The sequence below is a fragment of the Microcaecilia unicolor genome, chromosome 6 (genome assembly GCF_901765095.1).
Source record: "Microcaecilia unicolor chromosome 6, aMicUni1.1, whole genome shotgun sequence".
NCBI lineage: Eukaryota > Metazoa > Chordata > Amphibia > Gymnophiona > Siphonopidae > Microcaecilia > Microcaecilia unicolor.
The window spans coordinates 193543025-193562677 of NC_044036.1; the positions used below are offsets into that span (position 1 = coordinate 193543025).

General features: G+C 45.5%; 1 protein-coding gene across 2 annotated transcripts in view; it reads right to left on the minus strand.

Annotated features, from left to right (window-relative positions):
- LOC115471915 (hyaluronidase-2-like) overlaps positions 1 to 3147 on the minus strand; it is a 97826-nt gene extending 94679 nt beyond the window's left edge. The window contains exons 1-2 of one of the 2 annotated variants that reach the window (XM_030205855.1): positions 3069 to 3147; positions 2601 to 2710 (exon numbers count right to left, since the gene is read on the minus strand). The gene's annotated coding sequence lies outside the window, so the exon portion shown is untranslated. Of the gene's footprint in view, positions 1 to 2600; positions 2711 to 2882; positions 3012 to 3068 lie in introns of those variants that run through there. The other variant, XM_030205856.1, reaches the window with a different exon arrangement.
- Between the last annotated feature and the right edge of the window lie 16506 nt (positions 3148 to 19653).

Here is a 19653-nt window from a genome sequence, read left to right on the forward strand (position 1 = left end):
CTGACCTGAACATGTATACCTTGGAGGAAAGGAGAAACAGGGGTGATATGATACAGACATTCAAATATTTGAAAGGTATTAATCCACAAATGAACCTTTTCCGGAGACGGGAAGGCGGTAGAACTAGAGGACATGAATTGAGGTTGAAGGGGGGCACACTCAGGACTAATGTTAGAAGTATTTTTTCACAGACAGGGTGGTGGATATGTGGAATGTCCTCCCGCGGGAAGTGGTGGAGATAAAAACGGTAATGGAATTCAAACATGCGTGGGATAAACACAAAGGAATCCTGTTTAGAAGGAATGGTTCCGTGGAATCTTAGCAGAGATTGGGTGGCGACGCCGGTAATTGGAAACAAAACGGGAGCTGGGCAGACTTCTACGGTCTACGCCCTGATCATGACTGAATTGATAGGGATGGGCTGGAGTGTAAATTTTAAGGGGCTTCGATGTTAGCTTCAGAACTTAGTACAAGAACAGTACTGGGCAGACTTCTACGGTCTGTGCCCTGAGAAAGGCAAGGACAAATCAAACTCGGGTATACATATAAAGTATCACATACCATGTAAAATGAGTTTATCTTGTTGGGCAGACTGGATGGACCGTACAAGTCTTTATCTGCCGTCATTTACTATGTTACTTAGCTAGCTATCCCTATGAATAAATACCACCCGCATAATCAGGACTCAACAGTACCCTTGTTAGCAATGTCCGGTAGCCATTTTGTTCCACACACACATATCACAGATAAAGATGCATGTGAGTATGATGGAAATATGGAAATTTGTACTGCTGCTGCCTGTGCTGTCCCTTTGTTTTTTGTTTTGTTTTTTTGGCAGGGGGGAAGGGTGGAAGCTTACACTGAAGTACCCCATGCAGTGGTGGGGCAGTGTGTGCGTGTCTGTGTATGTAAGGGAGGCCTCCATTGCAACCACCTGTATCTGTACTATAGTGAGGCAGTGTGTGTGAGGGAACCTTTACTGCGGCCCACGTTGAACCAGACCAAAGTCCATTGAGCCCAGCATCCCATCTCTGATGGGGACAATTGAGGCCACAAGTAGAAATCTTTCATTGCTCTTTCCAGGTATATGCAATGGGTTTCCCAAGTTTACCTGGCTAATAATTCTTTCCTCCAGGAACTTATCCAAAGCAGTGGCATAGCTATAGAGGGCCACCGTGGGACCTGGGCTCCCCCAAATTGGTTCTGGGTCCCTGGTTTGGCTGGCGGGGTTCACCAACCCCTGCCAGCTGAAGCATGAGCATGTGGGACGTGAGGGAAAGAGAGAACAAGGCAGGCAATGCAGCGGAGACCAGCGCTGGACAAATGTTTCACCTGGTGGGGGTTGGGGACCCCTGCCAGCCAAGGTATGTGCAGCGGTGGCGGTAGGTGAGGAGCAGCAGTGGGGGGGGGGGGGGACCAAAATGTGCCCCCCACTTTGACCTCTGGCCCCCTCCCACCTTGAGGTCTGGCTATGCCCCTGACAAAGCCCTTTTAAATTGCTGCTCTCTAAGGGCCCTGTTTACCAAGCCTCGTTATAGGCATGTAAGTGTTTTTAACGCTCATTAACCATGTATGTGTGTTAATCATGTACTGCCTACAATATCTCTATAGGCTCCTACACAGTAAGTCACCTTGACCTTGTCTTTCAGCAACAGAATCCACAGCTTAATTATACACTATGTGAAAAAAAACATTTTTTTCTATAGTTTGTTTTCAGTCTTTGGGTTATTAGTTTCATGGAATGTCCTTTCATTCTAGTTTTTGAAAGGTTAAACAACCATACCCTATTTAACCATTCCACTCCCTCATGCTATTCGTATACCTGTCCCATAGGGACCTGGGCACATGAGGGTGTGGGGGTGTGCGTGTCTGCATATGCTTTAGTGCGTGGTTAAGAGAAACCTGCCTTACTGCTCCTGCATTCCCTGGTTGCTGATGAGGTAAAGCATCTAGGAAGTTTGTTGATGGATTTCTGTGCCAGGGAATCGCGCACTGCTGCTGCCTGGGCTTTACCTAGAATGTGCTGGGAGAGTGCGTGTGCAGGAAGTAGTACCATTGCTGTAAATGGACGCACAGAGGAGTGGTGTTTCCAGTGGAGGAGCGGCCTAGTGGTTAGAGGTGGCCGGTTCAAATCCCACCACTGTTCCTTGTGATCTTGGGCAAGTCACTTAACCTTCTATTGTCTCAGGTACAAGCTTAGATTATGAGCCCTCCAGGCACAGGGAAATATCCAGTGTACCTGAATGTAACTCACCTTGAACTACCACTGAAAAGGTGTGAGCAAAATCCAAATAAATAAATCTGATACATTTCATTTGTTATATTCACTGCAAAGTTTTGCTTCTTCCCCCTGACTGACACCTCCTACCCCCATTTCCATTTATCGAGCTACTGAACTGACATGGTATACAACCTAAGCCCTAGTTAACTCTACATTGTAACCGTGCTGTTTCTTCACTCCTTCGTTAAGGGAACACAGCTACTGAAAGTTAGTCACAGATATATTAAGTTTGTTCAATACAAAGGTCTCGACTACCGTTTGTTAATTCTCATTTCTACATATTATTCCCTGTAAGAAAAGATTGAACTGAGAAGCTGACCTGAATGGACTAGCCTGTAGCACTTTCCAGGTGAGTCGTGGCTTCCTTGGAGATGGCAGGTGGAGTATATCCTGCTCCTGCTGACCTGTCTTGGAAGAACACTAGGTTCCCTGGAGAAAAAACATGAGAGAAAGACGAGATTCAATCTGCATCTATGTGGAACAGTTCCACCAAGCAGAACAGTGCAAAGGAGGAACTCACACCATGCTTAAGATATCACATCAGGACTTCCAATTAATCTTAGAATTTACCAGCTTCTGCAAAGAGAGCCCCTCTCCTTACCTGTTATCTTCAGTTCCACTTTTCAGTCTCCCTCCTACTCTGCCTCTGTCCTTTTTTTCTCCCTTGGTTCCCTCTGTCCATCCCTGGTGTCTCTGTCTTTCATTTTTCTCTACCATCTTGTTGGGCCTCTCTCTCTCTCTCTCTCTCTCTTTGCCACTTTTTTCTCTATCACACATATTCACCTACCTCTCACCCTGGGCTCTGTATCTGTTTCTTGAGAAGTGAGTGACTCTGGGGCTCTCTCCTCCTTGATACTGAGGTCTGTCCTATTATCTTGGTCAGCCTAAACCTGCCCTGCACTGCTGCCCCCACCCTCTTCCGCCCCCTAGTCCATTCACTTCCATAATCAGCTTTCATTTCCTGCTAGTAATGGAAAAGGAAGCGATCCCAGCCCTGCCCTGTAACTGACTTTAGCAAGCATCCCAACAAGAAAAGCAAGGAAAGAGAATGTGAACAGTCTGCACTTAGGTGTGGCACAGCCTGAGGTCTTTCTCAGAATGTTCTCTAAACCCAGTAAGGGGCAACAACTCTATCTCTCTGGAAGTGGGGGGTGAACATTTCCAGCAAGAGATGCAAGGTCAGGCAGAGTCTGTGGTCTTTCACCGCATGTGTCCCTCTTATCTTTTCCTCTCTCAGCACTTTCTGTCACTTGCTTTCACTGCTTATAGTGTTTTTTCCTCTTCTAGTGACTCTGATCATCTGCATATGTCGTTGAGCAGTGGTGCTCAGAGAGGGAGGGAGAAAGAGTTGTGTGCTCTGCTAAACACTAATTATTCCGTGGTCCTGTGCCTTCAAGGATTTACACATCAGAGGCCAAAGTGCAGGAGCTGCCACTCAATTCCATTTCCCGGTGTAGAGAGGAGACGTGTCTTCCGTAGACATGGTCATAGTCCACTTCTTACTATTTCCACACAGTGATACTGGCAGAGCACTGTATACCCAAAAAACTGAGTGGATGTGAGGTCTATCTGAGCAATACTCTCACAATCAAAGCAAAAAGACCCACTATAATTGCAAAAACAATGTGTGAACAAAACAAAGAAAATATGATCTGCACAGAAGGAAAAGCCTCAAAGAGCTCCAGATCTAAAGATCTATAGAGCTAAAGAAGATCAAATCGATCTATACTTCATCATTGGCTAAAAAAAACTTCCAAAATAAATGTGTGGAAAACCCCACAACTGAAAATGATCGCTGTATATCAAAAAACAATTTTCATTGATAAAGCAAAATCTAATACAAACTAAAGGACTCCTTGAAAGGTACCTTTAGCAAACTTTCAAGCGTCCCTCCTGGAGCTCAAGCAGTCCTTGTGGCTATGTTCAACGTCCAACAGCTGCATGTGTCCCGAGTGGGGGGATGGCGGCTGCGGCAGCTCTACCCCAGCCCAGCTCTGTCTCTAAGTGGCTCTGGCCTTTTGTAGAATTGTGCTTAGCGCTGATTCCTGAGTCCAAACTGTAAGTGCCAGACTTACGCCTGCTGAAACTAAGTAGAAATGCTGGCACCCAAGTTGAGCTGAGCCAGTATTCTCTAACTACATGCATAACTTTTTGGAATGCTCTTGACATGCCCATGGATTTAGGCGTACTGCAAATTTTATTGGGTGCCAATTATCAATAATTGGCACTCAAGAAAAAGATCTAAGCGCCGTTGTAGATAATGCACTAAAATCTTCCGCTCAGTGTACAGCAGTAGCCAAAAAAGCAAATAGGATGCTAGGAATTATTTGGAAAGGGATGGTGAATAAGACCAAAAATACTATAATGCCTCTGTATCGCTCCATGGTGTGACAGCACCTTGAGTATTGCGTTCAGTTCTGGTCGCCATATCTAAAAAAGATATAGTTGAATTAGAAAAGGCTCAAAGAAGAGTGACATAGGTGCCCCGTATAAGAGGCTTGGGGAGGCTAAGCCTCCCCAGCCCAATCATGACCTTCCCCTGGCTGCTGCTGCCCTCACAAACGCAGCCAGGCAGCTCTCCCTCCTTCCTTCCCACTCTTGGCTCCTCGACCGGCAGCCTCCCCCCGCGTGCGCACGTGCGTACAACATGTGTTTTAACCTTTTACTTTCCATGGCAGCGACGTCAAGTGACGAAGAAGGCACTGCGGGCTCGCCTCCGGCTCCAGCTTCTCCCTTCCCTCTTCACACAGTGTCCCACCTTCTTTGATGATGCATTTTCTGTTTCCATGAGGGCGGGACACTGTGAGAAGGGAGAAGCTGGAGGCGAGCCTACGGTGCCTTTTTCTTCACTGACGTCGCTGTCACGGAGAGTAAAAGGGTTAAACGCATGGGGTGGGGGAATAAAGGAACGTAGAGGAGGGCTGTCGGGGAGCTGAGGGAGGGCAGGGAGAATCGCTGGACATGGATGGGAGGGGATGGGAGGGGAGAGAACAGATCTCTGGACAAGGGAAGAGAACAGATCGCTGGAGAGGAGGGGAGGGCAGGGGGAGAGAACAGATTGCTGGAGAGGAGGGGAGGGCAGGGGAGAGGAGAATTGCTGGCCATGGATGGATGGAGGAGAGGGCAGGGGAAAATGGAGAGTTGTTGGACATGGATGGATGGAGGGGAGGGGAGGGAAGTCAGGAAGGAGATGAACATGGATTGAGGGGAGGGAAGAGAGGAGAAATGCTGGACATGGATGAAGTGGAGGGCAGGGAAGAGAGGAGAAATGTTGGACAAGGATGGAGGGAAGGAAAGACAAAGGAAGGAGATGCACATGGACGGAGTGGAAGGGAGAGAGGAGAAATGCTGGACATGGATGGAGGGGAGGGAAGACAGAGGAAGTAGATGCACATGGAGGGGAGGGGAGTGAGGAGAAATGCTGAATATGGGTGGAGGGGAAATTGCTGAATTTAAGGGCTGGATTGGAACACTTTGAGGGCAGATGTTGAAATTGGAGAAAGGATAGGGACAGGGCTACAGATGGTAGACAGGACGCATAAGGACACAGAAGGATGGTGGACATGGTGAGAGAAAAAATATCAAATGGAAAGAAGACTGCATAAAACAGAAGACACTGGGACCAAAGCTAATAGAAAAACTAAATGCTCAGACAGCAAAGGTAGAAAACATTTTTTTATTCAGAATTTATTAATTGGAATATGTCAGCTTTTGGAAATGTGCATCTGTGATATTTTGCATGTAAGTTTCAAATTTTCTAGTATTGCTGCATGCTGAGTCTGACTTCTTGAGGTAACTTTCCAGTTCAGTATTTTGCCTTCATATCTGTTGTGTCATGTGTTTTTCATGTGTGATCAAGATGCAGTACTCTGCTAGTGTGTAGTATTTGCAGCCCTTTTTGTTTTGTTTTGTTTCACTAGGTTGTGTACTGGTGTTTTAGAGACAGGTGTAATTATAGTGCTGCCTTTCCACGCATAAGGTTGTAGCTCGTCCTGTCCTTGGAATTAGTGCTGTTATGGTTTGGTAAAGTTATGAGTGTGTTTTTGCACAAGATTGTGTATAGTGTTTTGTAGTGGAGAGATTGTGTGTTGGCCTTACTGAGGTGGCACCAAAACATCAGAAAGGGTTTAGAGCCTAAATCATGACACACTACCTCTTGAAGGATCTACATATGGCCATTAATAAAAGGAGCTCATTGTGAACACTACCCACCCTAAAAGGGTGTTTTGTGGCTCTACATGAGAATTATGATATTATGATCCCTTGTTTCATATTGTTGACGGTCTGCATTTTCCTTATGGGTGGTATAATGGTGTATTAGGGTCTGCCCAGTGTAATATTTATGGTACAGTAAGGTTCTGAATGTGTTTTTGCACAAAGTTGTGCATAGTGTTTTGCAGTTGAGCGATTGTGGTTAGTATATGCTTCAAGCAACCACTTTATTCTTTGACATAAACATATCTAATATCTAAATTTAATAAAAGGTATTAATTGTGACTATTTTATTTTTACTTATTTTTTTTCTGTGTGTTGTCAGACAATTATGGAGGTAAGTTCTGCCCCTGGCCCCACCCCTAACCCCGCCCCCTTTAGCCTCCCCAAACAATTGGGCCACCGACTGCCTATGAAGAGCGACCAAAAAGTTAAAGGGGATGGAACTTCTCTTGTATGAGGAAATGCTAAAGAGGTTAGGGCTGTTCAGTTTGGAAAAGAGACGGATGAGGGGAGATATGATTGAGGTCTACAAAATCCTGAGTGGTGTAGAAGTAAATCGATATGTTTTACTTGTTCCAGAAGTGAAAAGACTAGGGGACACACAAGGAAGTTACATGGAAATACTTTTCAAACAAATAGGAGGAAATATTTTTCACTCAATGAAAGCTCTGGAACTGTTTGCCAGAGGATGTGGTAACTGCAGTTAGCATATCTGGGTTTAAAAAAGGTTTAAGCAAATTCCTGGAGGAAAAGACCATAATTTGCTATTGAGACAGATGGGGATGCAGCTGCTTGCCCTGGGATTGGTAGAATTGGAATGTTGGAAATGAGATATTGGCCTAGATGGACCATTGGTCTGATCCAGTATGGCTACTCTTATGTTCTTATGAGAAGTGCTGCTGGTTTTTTGGGTAAAGGCCCTATGGTGGGGTAAGAGGGAGAGGTGCTGCTGGACCAGGGGAAGGGGGCAGAGGAGAGATGCTACTGGACATGGGGGAGAGGGAGAGGTGCAGCAAGACCAGTGGCTGGAGGAGTAAGAGGGAAAAGTGCTGCTGGAACTGGGAAGTGAGGGGTGAGAGGGGGAGGTACTGCTAGACTTGGGGGTGGGGGGGTGAGAGGTGCTGCTGGACTGGGGGATGCAATAAAGAGGAAGAGAAAGAGAGAGAGAGAGAGACCAGTCTAGGGAAAAGGAAGAGAAGGGGAGAGATGTTGGATGAGAGAGAGACTGGATCGGGGAAGAGAAGGGCAGAGACACTGGACTCAGGGAGGGAGAAATTCTGGACTGCAGTAGGGGAGCAAAGAAGAGAGGGAGAGTAGCTCCAGGATGGTGCATGCGGGCATATGGGAAGAGAGAGGGGAGTGAAAGGGACACAGAGAAAAGGTGCTGGTCATTGAGGCAGCGTAGGGACAGGGACTCAGAAGGATACAGAGGGGAAATGCTGGAAAAGGGGTTGGATAGGGACACAGGGAAGGAATGCTGATCACAGGAGCAGGGATAGGGACACAGAGGGCAGATACTGGATATGGGAAGAGGATAGGGACAAGGACACAGAGGGGAGATGCTGGATATGATAAGTAAGGACTCAGAGAGAAGATGGATGGTGGACATGAAGAGAGAAGAAATATCAAATGGACAGGAGATCCTGTACAGACAGGCAAAAACAGAGAAAAGCCAAAGAGAGGCACTGGGAACAAAGTGAAAGGAAAAATAAAAAGCTCAGACAAAGTTAGAAACAAGTATTTTATTTTGAATTTATTATTTGGAATGTCAGCTTTGGAAATGCACATCTCCGATAGTTTCTATTTATCTAGTATTGCTGTACATGCAGAGCCTGACTTAAGGTTTCCAGTTCAGTTTTTTGCCTTCATCTCTCTCTTACTGCTCTGTGATCCCTTGTTTTATATTTGTTGAGGGTCTTGCGTGTATGACCAAGGTATGATATTCTGCTAGCATGTAGTTTCTGCATTGAGATCTTGTAGGGTTACCATATTTGTTCCCCCCAAAAAGACACATGTCCTGCCCTACCCCAACCCTACCCCAACCCTGCCCCTGTCAAATATTGCCCCACTCCTTTCACACCCCACCATGCCCCCCTGTCACACCCCCTAAGGGTGTCCTATCCTCCCCTTCTCTCCCCTTACCTTACTGTACTGCCCTGGTGGTCTAGTGACCTCTTTGGGGCAGGAAAGAGCCCCCTCTTTCCTCCCCGGAGCAGCTAAAGTGTCTTGCTGCCTCCTGTACCGGCACCAATTCAAAATGGCTGCCAAGAGTGACCTTGCAAGACTTCTGCAGAAGTCTCGCAGGGCTGCCGCTTGAACTCTTGGTGGCCATTTTGAATCTGCGCCAGGACAGTCTGCAGCTGCTCTAGGCAGGAAAGAGGGGGCTCTTTCCTGCTCCGAAGAGGTCACTAGACCACCAGGGCAGTAGTAAGGTAAGGGAAGGAGAGTACAGGACACCCCTAGGCCCACCCGCCAGCCTGCCTGTTTGTCCACAAATCAGGACAAACGGGCAGGCTGGCAAAACCTGCCCAGTTGCCCAGCCATGCCCTAAAAAAGACGACATGTCTGGGTAAAACAGGACGTATGGTAACCCTAAGATCTTGTAGCAGTCCTGTTATGTTCTGTTTTCTCACTAGGTGGTTTGTTTATTCATTTATTCTTATATCCCACAATTATCCAAAAACAAGTTTCGGTTCAATGTGGCTTACAGTTAACAGTTAGGAGAAATTACAGTATTCATTTACAATTACAAAGCAGTATCAGTAACACATATAATTGTCACAGATTCAGGGATAGTGAGCACTTGGACCGCAGCCGGAGCTGAGGCAGACAAGTCACCTGGGCTGGCACAAGGCAGGAGTCAGAACAAGATAGGACTAGGCAAGACAAGACAAGACTTAAAAGCAAGGCAGAGGAAACAAGGTATAATAGACAAGACAAGGACCGCATCCAGACAAGACAATAAAACATTTTGAAAATGTTTTGTTTTTAATTATATCAAATAGAATAAAATGACAAAAGACAAATGTGACAAAAATTAAGTAAGGCAATGAAATAAAAACATGTTATAACACATTAAATATGGTGGAGAATGAAAAGAAGATTGAAAACATCTGTCGATGTGCAAAAATTGAGACAAAATTGAGGGACAAATAAACGTACATAAATATGGGTATGCGTATACATGATATTGCAGATGTTTTATTGTTTATTATTTTTTTTATTATGTTTATCTTTAATGCTAAGATGATTTTATGTTTCTTATGTTTGTGTAGACTCCTGAAGAAGGCGCTTCCTGTGCCGAAATAGGGTAACCTGTAGAGTCTTCTCTCAATAAACTTTACCTCAACTTTGGATGTCCTCGGTCTGTTTTTTTTTTTTAAGAGCCTGATTCTGTTCCCACTCCTTTCCTGCTCCAGATTTGTTTCTGATCCATTTTCTCTCCAATTTTCTACAAAGGTTTTTCAGCTCTAGTAGCTCATTATTAAAAAGCATTTATTATTAGTATTTTAGGACCTGGTATAATATTTACAATGCTTCTTTTCACGTAGAAGGTTGCTGATTGAGTTCTGGGACTAAGCACCCTTATGGTATGATAAGGTTCCGACTCTGTTTTTGCACAAGTTTGTGCATAGTGTTTTGCAGTGGAGGGATTGTATGTTGACCTTCTTGAAGTGATATCAAAACTTTAATATAATTTTGGTTTGTCATAACATCAGACAGGGTTTTAGAAACTTTGCAGTAACTACTACTACTACTTATTTCTATAGCACTACATGTTTAGGTGCAAAAAGAGTCTGTTATTTCAACTCCCAATCTTGTGAGATGGCAAAATCAACAAGCTCTTTGAAAGACAGAAAGAGAGAGGGGCAGACTGGCTGAAGGCAGGAGGGATGTGAAAGAGAGAGAAAGAGAGAGAGAGCACAGGTGGGATGTGAGTATGAGACAGAAAGAGAGAGGGGCAGACTGGTTGAGGGCAGGAGGGATGTGGAAGAGAGAGTGAGGGGCAGACAATCTGAGCACAGGTGGGATGTGAGTGTGAGTATGAGAGAGAGAGCGAGGGGCAGACTGGCTGAGAGCAGGTGGGACTTGAGTATGAGACAGAAAGAGAGAGGGGCAGACTGGTTGAGGGCAGGAGGGATGTGGAAGAGAGAGCAAGGGGCAGACTATCTGAGTGAAGTGGGATGTGAGTGTGAATATGAGAGAGAGCGAGGGGCAGACTGGCTGAGCGCAGGTGGGACGTGAGTATGAGAGAGAGTGGGGCTGACTGGTACTTGCATAGAAATGTGCCTTGGTTCACTGGGTCCTATTTATAAAGACAAAGAAACAAAAATAAAAACAAGAGGCCAAATAGTTTATATGAGAGTAAAATATAACAGGTCATACCAACTGTGTCTTAGCCAGTTGGACTGACCTGTTTTGTTGTGTATGTTGCCTAATTCGTTAACTGTTTAACTCGCCTGCAGGTGACTCGGCAGTATGTATTTTTTTTGGCAGACACCAGTTCTATAGAATCAACTCCCTCAAGCTTTGAGAGAGGAAAAGTCTTTTAAGCTGTTTAAGGGAAAATTGAAAGCTTTTTTTTTTTTTTTTGGAAAAGCATTTGGGTTGGACAACTAATCTAGGCAGATATTTCCCCAGGCTTGCAGGAAGATGGTGTGATTGTTTGTTTAACCTTGGGAGATTGATTAAGGTCTATCCTATTTTTAATTGGTGTTCTTTTACATTTTTATATTGTTTTATTCTGAACCACTCTGACTATTTGTTTTGAAGGGTGGTATAGCAAGATATTTAAACTATTAAAATGTCCATTTTAAAATCTCTGCTGGCCAGAGTTGAAGGGTATGTAGTTGAAATTTGACTTGGAAACACTGCCCTGGAGCTGATGCTAGGGCTTGGGGATGACACAGGGCAGAGCTGCTGAGGGGGGGGGGGGGGGGGGTAAAATTCATCTGGCCCGGCCTCCGGGGGGGGGGGGGGGGGGGGGCTGGGCTCAAACTCAGCGCCGGCAAGCTTCTTCTTGCCTGCTTCCAGGTCTGTGGTCTCCTGCTCCTGAATGTCGCCCAGGACCGGGATGATTATATTAACACAATATTGCGTTAATGCAATCATCTGGGTCCTGAATCTCCTCCCAGCACACAGGAGCAGTGGAGCAGGAGAGGACAGAGCGAGGGAGCAGTACAGCAGTGACTCAGAAACAGAAAAGTGCAGGTATGGGTATGGGGGGAGATGCAGTGGTCCAATCCTGCCCCGGGCCTGGCTGTGTCTCTTTGCAGCTCTGACACAGGGGCTGGGAGTGGGAGAAGAGGGCTGTGGGCTCACACAGGGGCTGGGGATGGCAGAAGGCAATTGACATATGACTGAGGATTTCAGAAGTGAGATATTCTGCTAATGTTTACTTTCTGGGTAGGGATCTATTTTTGTATTAGCAGACAGCGTTTTTTCTTATTTGTGTATGTTTTCATGTTTTGTTATTGTATCTGATTTTAATACAGATGTGTATGTGTTTTGTTCTTTTCTCCCTCGGGGACTATTGTTATACCTTAAGTCATTGTGCTGTATTGTATATAGTGTTTAGCATAAAAGATTTGGTCTATGACCAAATGAAACAATTTGGAAATCAGTACACGAGTGCCTAGCTGACTTCCTCTCTTATTTGATGCATTACAATGGTACTGCGCCCAGTTGAAGGAATAGGAAGTGGGTGAATGGGAGGGGCGATGGGTAGGGGAGTTTGGGGGGATATGTCTCTTATATTGATTAGACTAAACTGTACACTCTGGATTTATTTATTTATTTATTTGACATTTCTATCCCACATTTTCCTGAGGGATTACGCAGGTTCAATTTGGCTAACATAGCAATAACAATTGAATATTACATACTATGTCATATTAAACAGAAGATATACAAATGATAACATCTTGAACAGAACCAATATAGAAAGGAAAAGAGTGAATAGTTTTTGGATTGCAGAAGTTAGACAAAAGGATGCTTAATTGAGCATAGAGTGATTGTTGGTGTATGTTTATATTGGGGGTTTTTTTTAATTTGCATGAAGTCTTTATTGAACATTAAAACAGAACAAAAAGCTCCTTTAACACTGTTTCATAATTTATACAGTCAAACAAAAAATACCCGATGCATCCCCTTTCCACAGCTTTAACGTCCATATATTAACCTCAGTAAACTTCAAGAATGTTTAAGGTTTTATATGACGATTTATCCCCCTCCCTTTACCCACCCCACCTCCCCCCTACCTTCCCACCCTCCCTACCCACCAAAACACCTCTTGACACTACCATCCATCCACTCTCTCATTACTCACACTATAGTCTCAGTTTATGAAAAATGTTTTCATATCGAGTGCCATTTACTTTTCTGTCGTTTTCTCTCTGCTAGCAGCCTCTCCATCTCGCACACATATCTCAACTTATTGTGCCCAGTGGCGTAGCCACAGGTGGGCCTGGTTGGGGCAGGGCCCACCCATTTAGGGCTCAGGCCCACCCAACAGTAGCACACGTTTAGCGGTAGCTGGTGGGGATCCCAAGCTCGGCCAGCTGAAGACTTCCCCCTTATGGTAACGAAAAAGCTACTCTCCACAATACTGGCACCTGTGCATGCTCTGTTTTCAGTACATGCCTGCTGCAGACTACCAAAGTGGAAAGAAGCATTTCCCCGCCAGCTGAGGTATTGTTTTTGGCGGTGGTTGGGACGGGGGAGAACGCTTGGTGCCCACCCACTTCTTGCCTAGGCCCACCCAAAATCTGTTGTCTGGCTACGCCCCTGATGTGCCATCTCATGATTGGAGGGACCCCTGCCTGCTTCCAGTATGAGGCAATAACCACCCTTGCTACACCCACTGCATGCCTCACCAGCACCTGCTGGCATGACGTTAATCCTGCTGCCTTCACAGAGAAAAGGAAGACTTCAGGAGCTGAGAGAATTGAGCACCCCACCCATCTCTGCAGTATGCTGTGGACTGATTTCCAAAATGCTCTAACTTTTACACAACTCCACCACACATGCCCCATAGTCCCTCTGTGACCGCACCCTCTCCAACACAAGCCTGAGGAAACTGGATATACTCGCTGAAGACGGTCTGGAGTGAGATACCATCTAAACAGCACTTTCACTGCGTTCTCTTTAAATGGGACATGGGTAGACACACCCGCCACCGCACGCTCTATTCTCTCCCACTCAGACTCCCCCAAAGCCACACCAAGCTCCCTCCCCCAACTCTTCCTATGCAAGCTATAACAAGAGGCCCGTGCGTTGACACCCCGATATAAGCAACTGATCAGGCCCCAGGAGGAGGTGAATGTTTCACAAATCTCCTCCAAACATAGCCTTTCCCGCTTTATTACCAATCTAACTGCTTCAGTTTTGAGGAAGTGGGCCAGTTGGCGATATGCAAATTCATCCCCCTCCACTACGGGGTACCTTGTCTTCAGTGTTGTAAAAGAGAGCATAGATTGAGCCTCAAACATTTGACCCCAAGTTCTCATACCCTCCTTATACCACCTTATGAAAACCCCAGTTGTGCTTCCAGGCAAAAATAAGGGATTAAATGCTATGGGTGCCATGCGTGTCAAGACACACCGCCCCTTTGGGAATAAACTGTCCCAATGGTAGAGAGTGACACCTATGGACGGACACATTCCCTCCCCCAGCGATCTAAAAGGCCTCAGCAGCCACATAAGTGCCCCAACAGCCTCGATTCCATTGAATACTGCTCCAAATGCACCCATTGTCTATCAGGGTAGTCCTGGTACCATTCAACTGCCGCCTTCCCTTGGGCTGCCCTGTAATACCATCATAGGCTGTTGGTGACTCAGTTGTTTGGGAAGGCTAAAGTGGGTGGGGCTAGATGAAGTTATAGGGCGGGGCCAAGATCAGGGTATGGGACAGATGGAACAGAACAGAGTACGTTAAAATTCTTGCAGTGGGGGAAACACCTATGTCAGCAGTAAAAGGATAGTGGAGAACTTTTGAACACTGCTAAGAATGAATCCTTCACTGTGTGGATCATCCAATCAGCTTTCTCCCCAGTGCCTCTGTAATAAGCACACTGAATACATTCCAGGAATTATGTGCCAAAAAATTAATATTGTGAACCAAAATAATACAACATATTAAACAGGACAATATTTGCAGTATTCTGGAAATATATACAATTATTTAGCACTGATTTGTAAGTCCTCCAGAGATAGGAAAATACCTACTGTATCTTAATATAACTCTCACTGAGCTACAATTGAAAAAAGCATGAACTAAATCCAAATCCAAAATCCAGTACCAGGCATACTGTAAAGTAATACAAAACCCAACAAAAATCACTTAGGACCTATAAAGCAATTCTACCATAACACTAACCTTCAGGAGTCACCGTAAATTGCAGCGGGCAGAATATCATCAATATACCTATTGGAAAACTAAGCAAGCTGGATTAGTACAGATCAGTCCTAAACAGACACTCAATGCTAACAGAATACCCAGCCTTTTTCATACATGAACACAAGTAGACTCTCATCAAGTATAGAATAAGTAACCACAAACTAAAAATAGAAATATGTAGACAAAAATTAAACTGAACCCCAAGAAGCCATACTCTGCATACAATGCAAAACCAAGAAACAGAAACAGTGACACATCCCTTTGTACCATGGAAAATCTAAAGAGCAGATGTAAATTTAAAAAAACTAACATATTTCAATTGCTACATGAAAAATTAGCAAATAAAACAAAACCAAAAAATAAGGTGGTATCTTCATATTCAACTAACATAACATTTTTGGCTAGTTTTCAGAGGCCAAAAACTTCTTTAAGTCAGAACGAGCATACTGTCCTGACCTGGGGAATTAGGTTTTGGTCTCCGAAAGCTAGTCACAACAATGTATTTAATCCAATATAAAGGTGTCACCTTATTTATTTATTTTATAACTATTTATTAACTTTTAAAGTGGACTAACATGGCTGCCACATTATTTCATCCTAAATTAAAAATAAAATTATTTTTCCTACCTTTGCTGTCTGCCCATTTAATTTTTCTAATTGTGTTGGTCCTGGTCTCTGGTTACTGCTTCCCTGTTTTCTTTTAACTCTCTTTCCATAGGTCTCCTGTCCAAGTGCCATTTTGTTCTCTTCTTCTGTGTTCTTCACCTCTTCCATAACAACTAACATCAACACTAATCTGTTCCTTTCAGCTTTCTTCCATTTTTTGTTACCTAGCCATTCGGATTTCATTCATATTATCCTGTCTTCCATCTCCCTCTTTTTACTGCACCTACCTACAGCTTTTCATCTCTTTTCCTCACTCTGGCTCTCCCATTCTCCTTTCTCTTATTCCTCAGTCTTTCACTAGATTTTTCCTCTCTCCCACTGCCATTCAGCATCTCCTCTCTCTCTACCTCTGCCATCCAGCATCTCCTCCTTTTCTGTTTCTATCACCTGCCATCCAGCATCTTCTCTGTCTGTCTGTCTCTCTCTCTCCCACCACCATCCAGCATTGCATCTCCCCTCTCTACCCCTGCCTTCCAGCATCTCCTCGGTTTCTGTTTCTATCACCTGCAATCCAGTATCTTCTCTCTATCTCCCACCACCATCCAGCATTACCTCTCATCTTTCTCTCCCACCTGCCATCCTGCATCCCCTCTCTTGTCTCTCTCTCTTTCTCACTCCCTCCCCCCCACCAGCTAGCATCCCTTCTTGCCACCATAAAGTATCTCGTCTGTCTCTTTTTCTTACCCCTACCATCCAGCATTGCCCCTTCTCTCCCCCCATGCAGTATTGCTTCTGCCTCCCTCACCTCCTCTCTGTCTCTCCCTGCAACCAACATCTCCTCTATGTTTCTCCACGTACTCATACCCCTATCATCCAGCAGTGCCTATCTGTCTCTCTCCCCTAGCATGCAGCAATGCCCCTATTTCTATCTCCCTCCCTCCTATGCAGAATTTCCTCTATCCACTGTCTCAGATATTCTCCAGCCCATAGACGCTATTTCTCCCCCTCCCCCACTTTTATCCAGTATTGCACCTCACTTTCTATATCTCCCCCACCCTCACCCATCCAGTCATGCTTCTTTTCTTTTTCCCTCCCCACCTATTCACTGCCACCCTGCAGCGCAGTTTCATTCTAACCTTTTTCTTGTACCTCTGCCTGGCAGTAGAAAGGAATCCTGGGAAGATTTCATTTCAGTATTTCTGAAGCAGGACTTTTGGGCACTGCCATTTGAAACTAGCCGTTTAGGCAGCTATGCACGTTGGCGCTGGACTTTTGGATACCTGAAATGTGGCATCTTAAATTCCTTCCCCTACCCTGCACTGATCTCCAAAGTCCGTGGGAGAACAAGTTTTGTCTGCTCACTGCTGCAGGGTCTTCTGCCACCGGTCCCGCGCTAATAAGCAATGATAGAAGAGCGCGGGACCCGACTCTACAGCGTCGCTAGTGCTTTCTGTGACGGTTCTGCCTCTTCCGATGTAAACTTTCTGGACCGGCATAAGAAACGCTAGCGGCGCTGCAGAGAGCCGGGTTCTGCACTATTCTATCATTATTTATGAGCGCAGCCGCAGGTCCGGTAGCAGCAGTGCAACAGGAGGGAGGCAAACTGTTGAAGAACAGGGGTGCATGGAGGAGAGAGGACGTGGGTCAGGTTGGGGAGGCTTAGCCTCCCGAAGCCTCTTATACGGGGCGCCTATGAATACCATGTTAAGTTTGGGACACCCAATCCTTCCTTCCTCCTATCCTGATAAAGAAGTGTACGTGATAACTGTGGACGCTTACCAGCTCAGAAGAAGTGCACTATACAGTCCTGTAAGGATGCAAGAAATCGCCTGCGCATCATTACAGGTAGCACTTGAAATAAGTATAACATAAGTGGCAAAACATTCATCTTAACAATAGCTATCCTGCCAAACCATGAAACCTCCAGGTCAGCCACAATATTACTAATCAAACCCTTATAGTTAGCTGAAAAGAGCTCTGAGAGATCTGATGTTAGATTCACCCCCAAGTATCTAGTTCGCTTATTAGCCCATCTGAAGGAAAAGGATGTCTTCAAGGACTCCACTACTTCCGCAGAAAGCGTGATATTCAAAGCCTCAGACTTTGTCATGTTAACTTTGAACCCTGACACCGCTGAATATTCATCAATGATGCGTATAAGATTTAGGAATGTAGACAAGGGGCGGGTAACCAGTGGCGTACCAAGGGGGGGGCGGTCCGCCCCGGGTGCACGCCGCTGGGGCGTGCCGCAGCACGCGCCTGCTCCTCCGAGTTCGCTAAACTTCGTTCGTTCACTGCAGCTCCCTCTGCCCCGGAACAGTTTACTTCCTGTTCCGGGGCAGAGGGAGCTGCAGTGAACGAATGAAGTTTAGCGAACTCGGAGGAGCAGGTGCGCGCCACGGCACCCCCCCCCCCCAGCAGCGTGCACCCAGGGGGGTGTCATTTCGCCGGAGGAGGGGAGGTGTCATCTAGCGGGGGGGGGGGGGGGGCGCATCGGCGCTCCGCCCCGGGTGCCATCCAGGCCAGGAACGCCACTGCGGGTAACGAATAACAGGACATCATCCGCAAAAAGAGCCATCTTGTGTGTTCTATCTGCTATTCGAGCTCCCAAAATTCCTGGGTCTAACCGTACTCTGGAAGCAAACGGTTCCATGAATATGGCAAATAATAAAGGGGACAAAGGAGATCCCTGTCGGATTCCCCTATGCAACGTAAACAGCTCCGAATTGCTCCTATTGACTCTCACACATGCTCTAGGGGATTCATAGAACGCCTGTATCATCCCCTAAACTGTACCCCGAACCCCAAGGCCTCCAAAACCTTATACATAAAGGGCCAATGGACCCTATCAAAAGCTTTCTCTGCGTCCAAGCTAAGGAGACACAGAGACTTCTGGTTTCTCTTTGCCAGGAACATAAGGTCTAGTGTACACCTTATATTATCCATTGCCTTATGGATGTTATAATGCCTTTGTATCGCTCCATGGTGCGACTGCACCTTGAATATTGTGTTCAATTCTGGTCGCCGCATCTCAAAAAAGATATAGTGGAATTAGAAAAGGTGCAGAGAAGGGCGACGAAAATGATAAAGGGGATGGGACGACTTCCCTATGAGGAAAGGCTAAAGCGGCTAGGGCTCTTCAGCTTGGAGAAAAGGCAGCTGAGGACAGATATGATAGAGGTCTATAAAATAATGAGTGGAGTTGAACGGGTAGATGTGAAGCGTCTGTTCCCGCTTTCCAAAAATACTAGGACTAGGGGGCATGCGATGAAGCTACAATTTAGTAAATTTAAAACGAATCGGAGAACATTTTTCTTCACTCAATGTGTAATTAAACTCTGGAATTCGTTGCCAGAGAATGTGGTAAAGGCGGTTAGCTTAGCGGAGTTTTAAAAAGGTTTGGACAGCTTCCTAAAGGAAAAGTCCATAGACAGTTATTAAATAAACTTGGGGAAAATCCACTATTTCTGGGATAAACAGTATAAAATGTTTTGTACATTTTTGGGATCTTGCCGGGTATTTGTGACCTGGATTGGCCACTGTTGGAAACAGGATGCTGGGCTCGATGGACCTTTGGTCTTTCCCAGTATGGCAATACTTATGTACTTACAATGTGACACAAAACCCACTTGGTCAGGATGTATGAGAGTCGGGAGCAAAGGCGCCAACCGACTTGCCAAAACTTTCGCCAGTATTTTAACATCTGCATTTAGGACCGAAATAGGCCTGTATGAGCCACATTCAGCAAGGTCTTTATCCAGTTTGGGCAACACCGCTATCCAGGCCTCCATCATTGATGGAGGCAGGGTCCCCTCACCCCCCCACCTGATTGAACAAATCAGCAACACGTGGAGCCAACTCAGGTGCAAACGTCTTATAGAATTCATTAGGGAGTCCATCCAACCCAGGGGACTTACAAGAGGGTACGCTTCGTATGGCCTCCTGTACCTCTATTGGGGTAACTGGTTTATCCAGCATTGCCTCTTTCTGATAAGTCAATGGAGAGAGCTCACTATCTGCCAGGTAATTCTCAATGGATTCCAAAGAAGGACTAATCTCCTGAGCATATAATGCTTGGTAGAATTCCCCAAATCACTTGCGTTTATGTGCGGAGTTACTTAACACTCCTCCCTTAACATCACGAACCTGTTTAA